The sequence below is a fragment of the Mchenga conophoros genome, linkage group LG10 (assembly GCF_057382185.1).
Source record: "Mchenga conophoros isolate Kocher_MC1m ecotype Shallow Benthic linkage group LG10, M_conophoros_male_GT1.1, whole genome shotgun sequence".
Classification (NCBI taxonomy): Eukaryota; Metazoa; Chordata; class Actinopteri; order Cichliformes; family Cichlidae; genus Mchenga; species Mchenga conophoros.
In genome coordinates, this window is record NC_140535.1 from 26,629,054 (window position 1) to 26,641,451 (window position 12,398).

The following is a 12,398-nucleotide window of genomic DNA, read 5'->3' on the forward strand; positions in this document are numbered from 1 at the left end:
ACTAATGATTCAAATCAAAAGTTTCCCATCTGGATTCACCACTCCATCAGACCTGTTGCCACTGATTTTCAGACCAGGGCTTGTGTGGAGATACTTTAGTGTTTTCTCTCTGTTTCTTTTCCTTAAGAAAGACTTCTTGACTGCCACCTTTTTAACTGACATCATCTCTGAGGAGGCTTCAGTGATCAGCTAAAAATGCAGGATCTACCAGTGTACCACTGTGTCAGATCTCTGAATAAAATAAAATAAAATAAAATAAAATAAAATAAAATAAAATAAAATAAAATAAAATAAAATAAAATAAAATAAAAGGAACTGCTATAGGTAGTTTTCAGGCCTGCCATTAATTGACACTGCACACCGTGCTTGGATATGTTTTCAGCTAAAACCTCTTTAAGAATCACCTTGTTGCTGCCTAAATGCTATTTTATGTCTTTATAACCACATTAGCGTTGGAATTTTACAAGTATTAGATAAAAGAAATGGGAAAAAATATATGCTTTGTCACAGTTAGTAAAAAAGTGCCTAAAGATAAAATGTAAAATTGGTTCTTTGCTGAGTTCTCTGTTCTGTGTAGACACAACACTGGTTCATCCCATTAGTTAGGAGCCTTTTTATGATTTTAATGATTCATATGTCAGTGTTAAGTAGCTTCTGAAAATCGTAAGGAACAAGGACTGGACTGGAAATGAGTAAAAAAGCAGCCAGTGTCCAAGGAAAACCATCCAGAGAACTATTGATCAAGCGCACTTTATTCAGGCTCTAAACTCTCTTCTAAACCCAGTTATTGCAGTCACATGTCAGCCATTGTTGTTGTTGATGTTTGGTTATCTTTTCATATACAGAGAAGGTTTCAGTCGGCAGCACTTTGTCAGATATTTTTTTAACAGTTTTATTTTTCTTCCTATGAATGAAGAAGCTACTTTTTTTTAGGGATATGATAATAACTTAGACACAGCTCAAAAAACTATTCATCTCTCTGAGCTCATATAGCCAAATGTGCATTGATGGATGAGTGATCTATTAATTCTTAAGGATAATATTCATAATTTAAAATAGCTGAGATGTGTTTTGTGTGTGTGTGTGTGTGTGTGTGTGCGCGCGCGCGTGTATGTGATTGCATTACATAACTTTCTTCCATACAGTAATGCTGTATCACTGTGACAGAACTGGCAGGTGAAGGAAGGTTCAATCCCCACGATCTCCTCTCCGAGGCGCAGTAATCTAGCGTTTGTCAGAGTAGGAAGTGCAGTTTGCGGTAACAGTGAATTGAAAGTACGCCATAAATATGGCGCCAAAAGAGTTTTCAAGCTGATGATAAGAGCTGATTTTTCTCTCATTCTGTGTTGTCTTTTTTATTTTTTTCTTTCCCGGGGGGTGGGAGGGAGAGGGCTAGCAAGAGAAGACCCGCCTGTGCATTTGTGCAGAGCGGCGTGCACGTACACAGCACCGGGCAGAGGAGTGGAAGCGAGGCAAGGCACCGGAGCAAGTGAAGAAGACGAGGAGGAGAGAGCGCTGTGTTTTATTTTTGAAGGAAGGGGACGTTGCGAAACTGGCTTGCAATATTTACTGACTCGTCGCTTGGAAATAAAGCAGACCCTTTTTTCTTTTTCTTTATATCGTTTTCTTTTTAAATCCTCGCTTCTCCTCCTGCTCCTCCTCCCGTGCGGCTGGCACCGGAGAGGAAAACAGTCGGATTTTGACACCACGTTTGGGGTTGCTTTTTGCAAAATGCGACACGCTTTCCTGTGAGCGCTATGTTGTGCGCACCTCGCAGCCCGTTACGCCGTGAACGGTAGCAGGACCGGCCGCTGCACCCGCTCCGTTTGTTATTGACTTGTGGAGGCTGTATCTCATCCTGGCTGCCACTTTTTTTGGCTGGGGGGGGATTTTTATTTCGGATTTGGACTCGGTCGTAGGTCTTTGCAGAGCTGACGCGCTGTCAACACACCGAGAGGTGAGGTGAGGTGAGGGGAGGGGAAGGGACAGTCCTGTCACCTAGCGTGGACCAGGAGCCAGCTTTTTTAGCTGCACTGCTAACAGCCTGCCAGGGCACCGAGTGGGCACGCTGAATTAGTCCTAAACCGCCTCCGCTGTTGAACTACATGTGCCTGGCTCCCAATGATCTCCTAATCTCTGGGAATCGCCCGCCGTCCAGGACTGAGGACGTCTCTGTACCCGAAGCAGACAGCGATCAAGGTAAAATAAGAAATAACGCTGATTTAGTAAAAAAATAAATAAATAAAAGTAGAAGAAAATAAACATCCGAAGTCCACTTTGCTGCTGCTGCTAGTGCTATATCAGAGCTAGGCTAGCAGCTGTGTACGGACTTTCTCGCAGCGGACTTGTGAGTTACAGTCGCGGCTGTGGCGCTCCGCCAGTGAGCGGGGCAAACGGGTCCAGGAGAGGTGGCGATGTTGTGGGTGAGGCGTGGGGATATGCGCTTTACGTGTTGCAGTGAAGAAAAGACAAACAGCGCCTTTGAAAGCAGAGCCGGTGCACTCACTGCAGGGACATGAAATTAACCGGGGAAACTCGGGCCATGTTGTTGTGCTTGAAAAATGTGACGTGAACGAGCCAGCTCCCCCCGTGGGAATCAAAAGAGTGCGAGCTGGTTAGTTGGAGCGTATCCAAGAGTGTGGTTATTGTTGTTATTATGCATTTATATTTTTTCGGGGCGTAATTGTTCGCGGCAGTGGGGTGAGTCGTGTGGGATATTTTAAATATAAACAATGAAAAAAAGAAAACTTGCGGGGGTGTTGAGGGTCGCACACATGGAGAGGCGCATGAGGTGAAGTTGTGAAGAGAGGAGGAGGTCTGGGATGGGGTGGGGTTGGGGTGTTGGTGGCACCAAACAATTTGCAGGCCCTGGGGATTTGCAGGTTTCTTCACTGCTCGGTAAATGGAGGGAGGGGGGTTCGGGCAAAAGGGACCAGCGGAAGCTGTACTGCTTTTAGGAAGGCTGGGCACGCAAGCATACACACATCAAGGAATTAGAGCAACTTCTCTCTGCCCCCTTCACCCCATCCCCCTTCCTCCTGCTTCGTGCTGTGCTGATCTAGCTGGCGTCAGAAAAGGGGGGGGGGGCTGTTGTTTACCTCTAAGTCAGAGCTCTCTCTGAGTGTGGCAGATGCATTCATACCTGGAGGGGGGGGGGGGGAAACAACAACACCACCAGGACATGACACGTGGATGCAGATGGTGATGCTGCAAGTCAGATGTCTGCAGGATTAATGTGTTATAACTGGGGCATTTGCCTCCTGTGTGATTTTTTTTTTTTGTGGCCACCTACTCTTCAACATTTGCCTGGAGCACCTCCAAAGAACACAAGTATATCTGCCTATTAGTGCTAATTATTAATGGATGGAGCAATTTATCAATTTTTTTTTTTTAGTTCAGAAAGGCTGAAGTGGCTCTAGCGTTGAATCAATTGAATTGTCTGGAGATTTGTTAGATGTTCCCAGTAGTGACAGCCTTCCCTCCCACATGTGCATCATTATCATCATCATCACGATCGCCACTTGCAAGCAAGACCTGTGCACATATGCCAACAACTCCACGTGCTTCATGCCTACTCTGATCCTCAAGTATGGATGCAGGTAGCGATTACACAGATGCGCACAAATACATACCTTCACCTCAGATTGTCTTCCTCACACAAACACAAACACAGACACACAACCGTCCTCCTCCCGCTGGGTATGAAACCGGAGATGAGTCACGGTGTGTGGGGGTATAACAGCTCTCTCTCTATCCCTCTAGCCCCTTCTTAATTTTTTTTTCATATCTTTTTCTGATGCAGTGCTATCTTGTTCTCACTCATGCTCATTTCTCTCCCACTCCCCACCTTCCCTCCCTCGGGTCTCTCTTCGCTCGCCTAGAGACATTGGTTGTTTACAAAATCAGCGAATGGGGATGAGTGCTGTTGTTATTTTGCTTCCACATTTTTGATGACAGCCCTCCAGCCAGTCGTCTGTATTTCAGTTGCTTCTTCATCTTCCATTGCTCCATCTCATTCAACTCTCCCTCTCTTTCTGTACTCCATCCACTCTTTTGTGCTTTTCTCCACCAACTTCTCCATCATCCATCCATCGATCCATCCATCGTACCGCCACTCCCTTCACACCATGTCATTTGCAGACCTTTTAAGCCTCACATGTGCCCGTACTCACACGTGTGTCTAGGCGTGGGTGTAGTGTTGCGTGTGTGTCTGTGAGTATTAGTGTCTGCTGCGTTAAGCGCTCAGCTCTGATTGGCTGGAAAAGGGGGTAAGGTCCCCCACGTGGTGTGTTGTATCGCATTAGCTGGCTACGTAGGTGATGATGAGGAGGAGGAGGAGAGATGCTGTTCATGAATGGACGGCTGACGTCACTTAAACCGTACCCTCAATCCGTCACACACACACACAAATGGATGTTTTTACGCACATCGCTGATGAAGGCTGCGAAAGCGTGTATAGTTTTTGTTGTTGTTGTTGTTGTTGTTTTGTTTTTTAAGAGTTAGATTTGGAGATTTGTCGTATAGGAAGGATGGGAACCAGCTGAGCGTGTGTGTGTGTATGGCCGCCTTCAGGCGTGTTGGCTAGCTGTCATGTTCATAGCTCTCTGCTCTGATCTGCTTAGTAACCAACTAACTAACCCAGCAGCATGTGGGCTACTAGCTGAGGAGGATTTGTGTATCTGTGTCACAATACTGTAACTGTTCAGCTGAAATTTCTTGTAGTTTGAGACGATTAAACATTCTTAATTTTTTTCATTATTATTGTTACTTTGTGTTTCCTACATGCTTTTTCACAGCACTATTTATATATTTGCCCCCTTCCTGATTTCTTCGATTTTGCATACTTGTCACATTCAAACGTTTATCATTAGACAAAGATCAGAGTAAATGCAAAATGCAGTTTTTCAATGGTGATTTAATTTATTAAGGGATAAAAAAGATCATTCAAAACCTACCCTGTGTAAAAATTGCCCCCTAAACCTAATAACTGGTTGTGCCACCGCCACCCTTGGCAGCATAAATTGCAATCATGCGTTTGAGATACTCACCAATGATAGTCTTTTACATCACTGCGGAGGAATTTTGGCACACTCTTCTTTCCAGATTTATTCGAGGCTATTTCGGCATGAACAGCCTGTCTAGGGTCGTGCCGAAGCATCTCAATTAGATTTAAGTCCGGACTTTGACTGGGCCACTCCAAAACATTCATTTTGTTTCTTTTGTTTTTTGAGATATTCAGAGGTGAACTTGCTGGTGTGATCATCAGTTACAGCAAAGTGTCCAGGTCCTGAAACAGCAAAGCAGCCCCACATCATCTCACTACCGCCACCATGTTTGACTGTTGATATGACCTGACCTTAACTGAGGCAAATAAGACCAGCAGTCCTTTAGATGTTGTTTGGGTTCTTTTATGACAACCTGGATGAGTCGTTGATGAGCTCATTTGGTAGGTGGACCATTACTGGGAAGGTAATACCACTGTTGACTGTCGCTGTGGTTTATTGAAGTAATAAAGTCTTAGAAATGCTCAACAGGTCTGGCACTAAGACTGGCAGCTGCTTGTAAAGTTGAACTCAGCTTTCCAAAAAAATATGGTTAATCAGTTTTTTTCATGATTTAATATGAGGAGTGGCATAATTAATTTTGGATAACTCAGGTTTGGATAACTCTTAATAAATGAAATCAGCATTTAAAAGCTGTATTTTTTATTTAACTGGAATATTAAAATGTGTCTGATGATGACAAATTTAAGACAAATATGCTAAAAAAATCAGGAAAGTAGAAAATACTTTTAACAACAAAAACTTTAATGTTTTATTCAGAATAAATTCATATGTGGAGTTGCCATTAGTTCACTTACAGTTTAGCTTAGTTCAGATTGTGTTAATTAGTTTGTCCTGCACAGATTTTTGTCGTGTCTTAGAGGTTTTGCAGCACGAAACAAACCATGTGTTGGCTTAAATGCCGCAGGCATGTTTTTATGCATTACCCTGATGTGTTCTGTCAGTGTTTGCTCGAAGCAGATGACCCCGCTGTGGCCTAGAACCTCATTAGCGGCTTCTTGTGCGTGTGCATGCGTGCACATGCTAACCTGCTGTTCTGTGAGCAGGAGATGACGTCAGACTTCAAGGGGAGAGGGGGTGTTTTCATTTTTATATATTTTTTTCTCGTGTCACTGTGAGTCAGCCTTGTTATTAAGGGATAATTGCAAAGTCTGCACACCTGCACAGAACACTGGCGAGGAGGAAAATGTGGAACATATTTCAAGAGAAGACTTTTGCAGGAGTAATTGGAATGTGCTTCCTAACTGTTTGGTCTGCAAAACCTGTCCCTTGTTGACTGAATGAGAGCAGTGGATGCTGCGGTGCACCAGATGTTTTTTCAGAAAAATTAATGATGCTTTTTTTTTGTTGTTGTTGTTTTTTTTGTTACATTTTACAGGAAAGCCTTTTTGAACAAAAACTGTGTCGGGAAAAAAAACTTGTTATTATAATTTTTTCATATCAGTGTAATGACTATTTCTGTCAAACTTAAATGTAGAGCATTATAAAATTATATTTTAAATAAAAAAAACATAGGTATATATAGAACCTGCTATTGTTTTTGTTTTTTGTTGTTTTTTTTTACCCTGGATGTCCTTTCCGATGCAGCTCCAAAAGGATTTGTGACAGACTGAACGTGGGGTCTTTGCTTGTTTGGAAATTTTGTGTGAAACCACAGATGTAGGTCTGACCGGTCGAAAGCTTCAAGTCTTACGGGAGAACACAAACAAAATGGAAAAATAAATTATTTGATTAGTTTAAAATAAGCAAAGTGGGTAAATTCAAGAAAAATTCACATGTAAACAAAGGAGAAAATAAGCAAAAATGAGCTATTCATTCAGCTCTGGTCCTCTTATGGCAGGACTGTCTCAACGAAGTGGGCAGTCAGGATTATATATGGACTAGATGTGTGACCGGATCACAGATCTGATGTTGGAGTGTCGCTCGCACTCCTGACATACTTGTATACTGTGTACAGCTGCAGTGGCTGCTGGATGCATTAGTCTAACCTGTTATGGCTCTAACTCTATACCCATCACATCAATGGTTCAGCACTGTGCTGCTCTCGTTGTCATTGGCCTTTCGTGTTGTCTGTCAAAACATGGTTTGAATGACTTCTGTCGACTTTATATTGGCCGTCTCATGTTGTAATTGAGTAAAGCTAGTTCACTATTAGAGCAGGGCGATATGACCAAAAATATTTATCACGATATAGATTTGAAAATTTGCGATAACGATATAACTGACGATATAATTGACACTAGACAAAATACTTTACAACTCCACAACTTTATTAGTGAAAAAAACCCCATCAATGTATTTTCACTTAAACAAGCAGCTGTTTTTTACATTAAAGTTGTATAAAAACGTAACAGTGCAAATGCAAATTCCTTGCTGACAGTTTAACCAAAAGGCATTTCCAGTGGAAACTGGCCGACATATCCTCAGCATAACCATGTATAATATCCACAAAACTTAAAAAGAGGTTATACACACACAATACGGTAATATTATGTTGAAGCACAGTACGTATCACTCCGCGAGGCGCCTGCCTACGATAGCCGTAATGCTCCGACAATCCATCAAGCGCTGCGGGTTCGTAGCTTAGCAAAGTCGTACTAAAACATTTGACAGATTTTCGAGTGCCGTGTACGACATAAAATCGTTTCGAGGTCAGTAAACACAACCAGAATTCATACATAAAGCACACGGGATTATAATCTGTCGACTTTCAGAAAAATCAAAGGATTGATTTTAAGTGTGCCGTATTTTCCAAAAAACACGGTAATAACGACGGCCCGCTAGCATGCTCTACCAAAAATAGTGCTTTGTTGTGTGTCTGACGGACGAAAGCCAAACCAGTTCCACACCACTGAAGTTGCAGCATTTTTACAAACCTGGTTCATCCGTTTCATTCAACGATCCGCTTTCGCCCTTGTCATTCTGCGTCGCCGCCATGTGCGTATGTAAACAAAGGCACTGCGCATGCGCGTTTTACCCATATTCTATCGTGATATTTCATTTTCTTGTCGTTGCCCAACATTATACCGGTATATGGCCCAGCCCTATTCACTAGAATTATTTTTATAGTGGTATTGCACAGGAATTAGCACATATTGCTTTATCCTTTTTTTCTGATACTGTAAACCAGCCCAAAGTTTCAAATAATGAGGGATTATGCTTGTGTTGCCCACAGAACTGCTGCAGTAGCAAAGCAGGGCATGCACGCTTGTGTATGCACACGAAAGAAAGCTCACCCACCCTTTATTAACTGAAGTAATATGTAATCCCATATATGCTTTTTCAGAATAAATAGCAGAGAACAAAAAGAATCTGTTGCAATAAGTTCCTCATCCTACAGACAGACTTCAGTGCTATCGTCTTGGACTGCAGCTGGTGGAGGTAGTCCTTGTTCTACTCTGTAGCCTCAGAGGACTACAGAGTAGCAGCACTAGCTGTCAGCCTGCTGCAGGCTCTGGTTAGGGTGACCCTCCTGCTCACAGTGGATCTCCAGAGGAGTATATCATGACCAGCTGTGGTCCAAGAAGGTAGAATTAGAGTTTGTCTGAGGGGCCACTGCTGTATGCAGCGACTGAACTGTCAAAATAAGAGCAAGGGTATTTGGCAAAACCTATTCGAGTGGCCCTGAATTTACACAGGCAGCAGATATCCGTAAGATATCTTCAGGCACAAAACTTTGACTATGAGAAGCCTCATCTATTTAATGTTCAGACTTTTTGTTTAGATGGGGCAGCCAATTAGCTTAAAGGGAGGGTTACATGCTGCACCAAGGCCTAATTTAATGAGGATTATTTTGATCTGTAAATTATGCAAACTAACTCGAGGCAAGTGAAAATGGGGATAATAGGACCCTTTTAACTACATCAGCCGTACTAAGAGATGCATATTATATGTACATGTGTTTAAGTAATATAGTATATCTGTGAAAATCTGTGAAATATTTAAGTTAGTTTTAAGCACACAAGATGTAGGGTCATTTCTGAAAATAGAGGTGAAGCCCACAGTTGTAGAGTCTCAGGTGACTCGTGCACAAAGTTAAAAAGCAGAAACATTTAAAATGTGTTATTATGCTCAGACACATTTTCCCCTTTCTTCCTGGTTTGCTGGGTTATTCTCTTCTCTCTCTCTACCTCCTACTCTTATTTCCAGGGGAAGAAAATAAAAATAAAAGTCTAGTTGTAAGCACATTGATGGACAGGCTGACAGATGCCGCCTGAGCTCCTGATGGGAAGAGTTTCAGGAGTAGGTATGTGTATGTTTTTGTGCTGAGCGAGGGGAGTAAACAACAGATAGAAACAGTATGTCCGGCCTTCCTTTGCTGTAGGAACGCACGGTGATTCGAGAGGAAAATAAGCCTTTACTGCGCTTATTTGTATTTAATGTACATGTGTCGAGATGCTACATGTGTGTTTTGAACTGCCAGAAATTAGGATAAACTTAAAAGAGAGGCAGAACAAAGGCGATGAGTTGTTGAGGAGGTAGTCGAAGACAGCGACAGAGGGAGGTGAAAGGTAGTAATAGAAGATGAAAGACAAGATGTAGGGTAAAGGATGGGAGGTGCAGGTAGTCGGGGTTACTAGAGGGTGAAGGGCAGAGTGCTCATCCTCAATCTCTGTCCTTGTCGTCCTTCCTTCCAAAGGCTAATGAACTCCCGATGGCAGTGGAGACGGGAGCTCTGGATCAGCCTTCCATCTCTCTGTGTTTCTCCCTCCCTCCCACCTTCCCTCCTCCCACCTGTCGTCCCCTTTTGCTCTTTCTCCTCCCGGGTTTTTGGCAGAGCCCGAGGCTCCCTGGCTCCGATTCACCTTCTTTATTGTTTGTCAGCAGATTTTAGGAGATGGAGCGGGAGGCTTAGTTAGAAAATGATTTGGACCTCAGCCTTGTTCCCGCTTTTTTTTTTTTTTTTTTTTTTTTTTAATTCCCTTTCATTCTCTCTCCTATCTTTCTGTTTTTCGCTCACTCATCCCTGCTCCCATAATGCAGCGGCAGCAGCAGGAGCAGTGGCAGCATCAATAAATATTGTGTTAATGTTCTGGTGGCTGGAGCCAGCAAGGTGCTAAAGGAAATCTATTTGATTTCTGTGGCTCTTTTGTTTGGCCTCTCAGGTTTGTGTGCATATATGTGCGTGCACATTTGGTGTAGCAGCATTAAGTGTGTGTAAAGGTTTTTGTCTTTTGCTCCATTTATTCCCTCTTCATAACGCAAGCGCACTTCCTCTCTTCTGCTGCCGTCCTCAGAGTTTCCTTATTTTCTTCCCGAGTTTAACACTGTTTTACTGAGACGGAGTCCCTTAAGGATTTAACTGCTTCTTTATAGCTAGCATGAGCATTGTACTTAGAAACAGACACTGTCGAGGGAAGCTGCTTGAGGTATTGATATGCATAAAGTAAACTAGTTTGTATGTGCGTAATGCTACAAGGTATATGTGAGATCAAAGGGTTCAGGTATGGTCTATCTGTCAGGCAGCTATTTTTAGACTGAGCTATTGTGTAAGGTATTCCTAGAAAGCATTTTATAACCCTACCTACTTTGTCTACACTGCAATGCTGGGCAATTATTGAATTACGTGGGTGTGATTGTCTGATTTTGATTCTGATATGTTCATTTGTACAAGCCCATTTTGCTATTTTTGGTTGTAATCCTAAGGATGTAAACAAAGCAGTTTGTAACTCATTTACACATCTCCCTCCATGAGCCCTGTCCCATCTGGGAATGCCTGTACTTCCACATATGTGTCTTATAATTGCTTCTACGGCCGAATTTGATCGCACAGTCTTTCCTCGAGCTTGTCCATTTTGAAAATAGCTGTGATGGCAATGGCAAATGCACAAGGTTATCAATAATGAGAGTTGTACAAGCTGCCAAAAGAGCAGCAAAGCACAGCTTGCGTGGATGTGATGTCATTTTTGGGAGAGATTGCTTTCCCTTTGGTGTGTTTTAAGTGATGTGTATTTTTATATTTGATTAGGCAAGCACTGCTCTTCTTGGTTACCCTGCTTTCCCCGATGTAGTGCCACTGCACCCACCACAGTTTTCTTGTCATGAAGGTCAGCGGTCCCCAACCCCCAGGCCACGGCCCGGTACCGGTCCGTCAGTTGTTTGGTATCGGGCCACAAGAGTTGAAATTTATGGTTTTCAGGGTTTTTATCAATAACTCGGTTTCACTGGGTCTTTTCCCGTGTTGTAGTTTCGTATCTTATTTTGAAAGAAACATTTAAGTATTACCATAGAGACCAGAGAGCATTAAGGAGCAGAGAGGAGGATGTTAATTTTAATGTTACTGGCTCATTTCAGGAGGACGCTGCTAATAAAGTTACACAATTACACAGTGAATTCGCGTTTTTTTTATTATATTTACAAACTACCGCAGCTTTTGTCTTGGTCGTATCGTTTATTTAGTTGTATTTATCTGCGTCAGCTTATATTGTCTGACATCTATTCAGCGTGCAATAGACATCAATTGTCAAAAGCTGATATATTGATCAAGTCGCCTGAGTCTATAAAATACTGAAGCTGCTTTTCTTATGGTTGCCAAAGTACATTCAACCAGTGGATTGGTACGTGTCAGTGGAGGAAAAAGGGAAAGGAAAAAATCCTAATAACAAAAAATAAAGTTACTAATAAAGCACCTAAATCGTAATCGTGAAATGGAAACAATATTCCTTTAGAAGCCTTTACAAACTGTCGTTTCTAGCATCGTTAACGTTCTTCATTTAAACCATGCTACTGCTGGCAGGGGGTCTTTGTCTTTTGCTTCTCTCTTATATTACGCTTCACTTAGGGAAGCTTTGCTCCCCTGAGAGCAATACCAGAAAACTAATTCACTTTACGGAGACAACAGTCTTCTGTATTTGACATGAGTAGCAAGTTTCCTTCCATTCGGCGGATCCCCACGGAGCGTTCAGCGGGAGGGGGGGACCACAGGGGAGAGGGCTGATGGGAATGGTGATGGTGATATCAGCATCAGAGAGTGACTCATGACTGCTCTTAAGTGGCTCTGAGCCTAACAGTCAGTTAGATGTGAAGGGGTGGAGGTGTGTATTACCGAGTGAGGTCGTGAGCGCATGGAGTTTCCGGCTGAGATGTTTAGTACTGCTGTGTGCTGCGGTTTGTTTTCTTTTTCACTTCAGGTTTATTGGTGGTTTCTACCTTTGTGATGGAGCTCTCACTGTATCAGTGGGTTGCACTATACAGCAGCCTGTGTTTAAAAAATGTATTGAATAGCTGATCCACAACTTATTCCTTTTTTTGTTGAAATGCTGAAGGCTAGTTTCTTAGATATCCTAAACCCAGAATATACGTCTATCTCCAAGAGCTGAAAGTTAGCAGCACCAT

The 12,398-nt window shown here is 42.6% G+C and overlaps 1 protein-coding gene across 2 annotated transcripts in view; it reads left to right on the forward strand.

Moving 5' to 3' along the window:
- Nucleotides 1-1,196: 1,196 nt before the first annotated feature.
- jade2 (jade family PHD finger 2) overlaps nt 1,197-12,398 on the forward strand; it is a 231,785-nt gene continuing 220,583 nt past the window's right edge. The window contains exon 1 of one of the 2 annotated variants that reach the window (XM_085289614.1): nt 1,197-2,199. The gene's annotated coding sequence lies outside the window, so the exon portion shown is untranslated. The remainder of the gene's footprint in view (nt 2,200-12,398) is intronic. The other variant, XM_085289613.1, reaches the window with a different exon arrangement.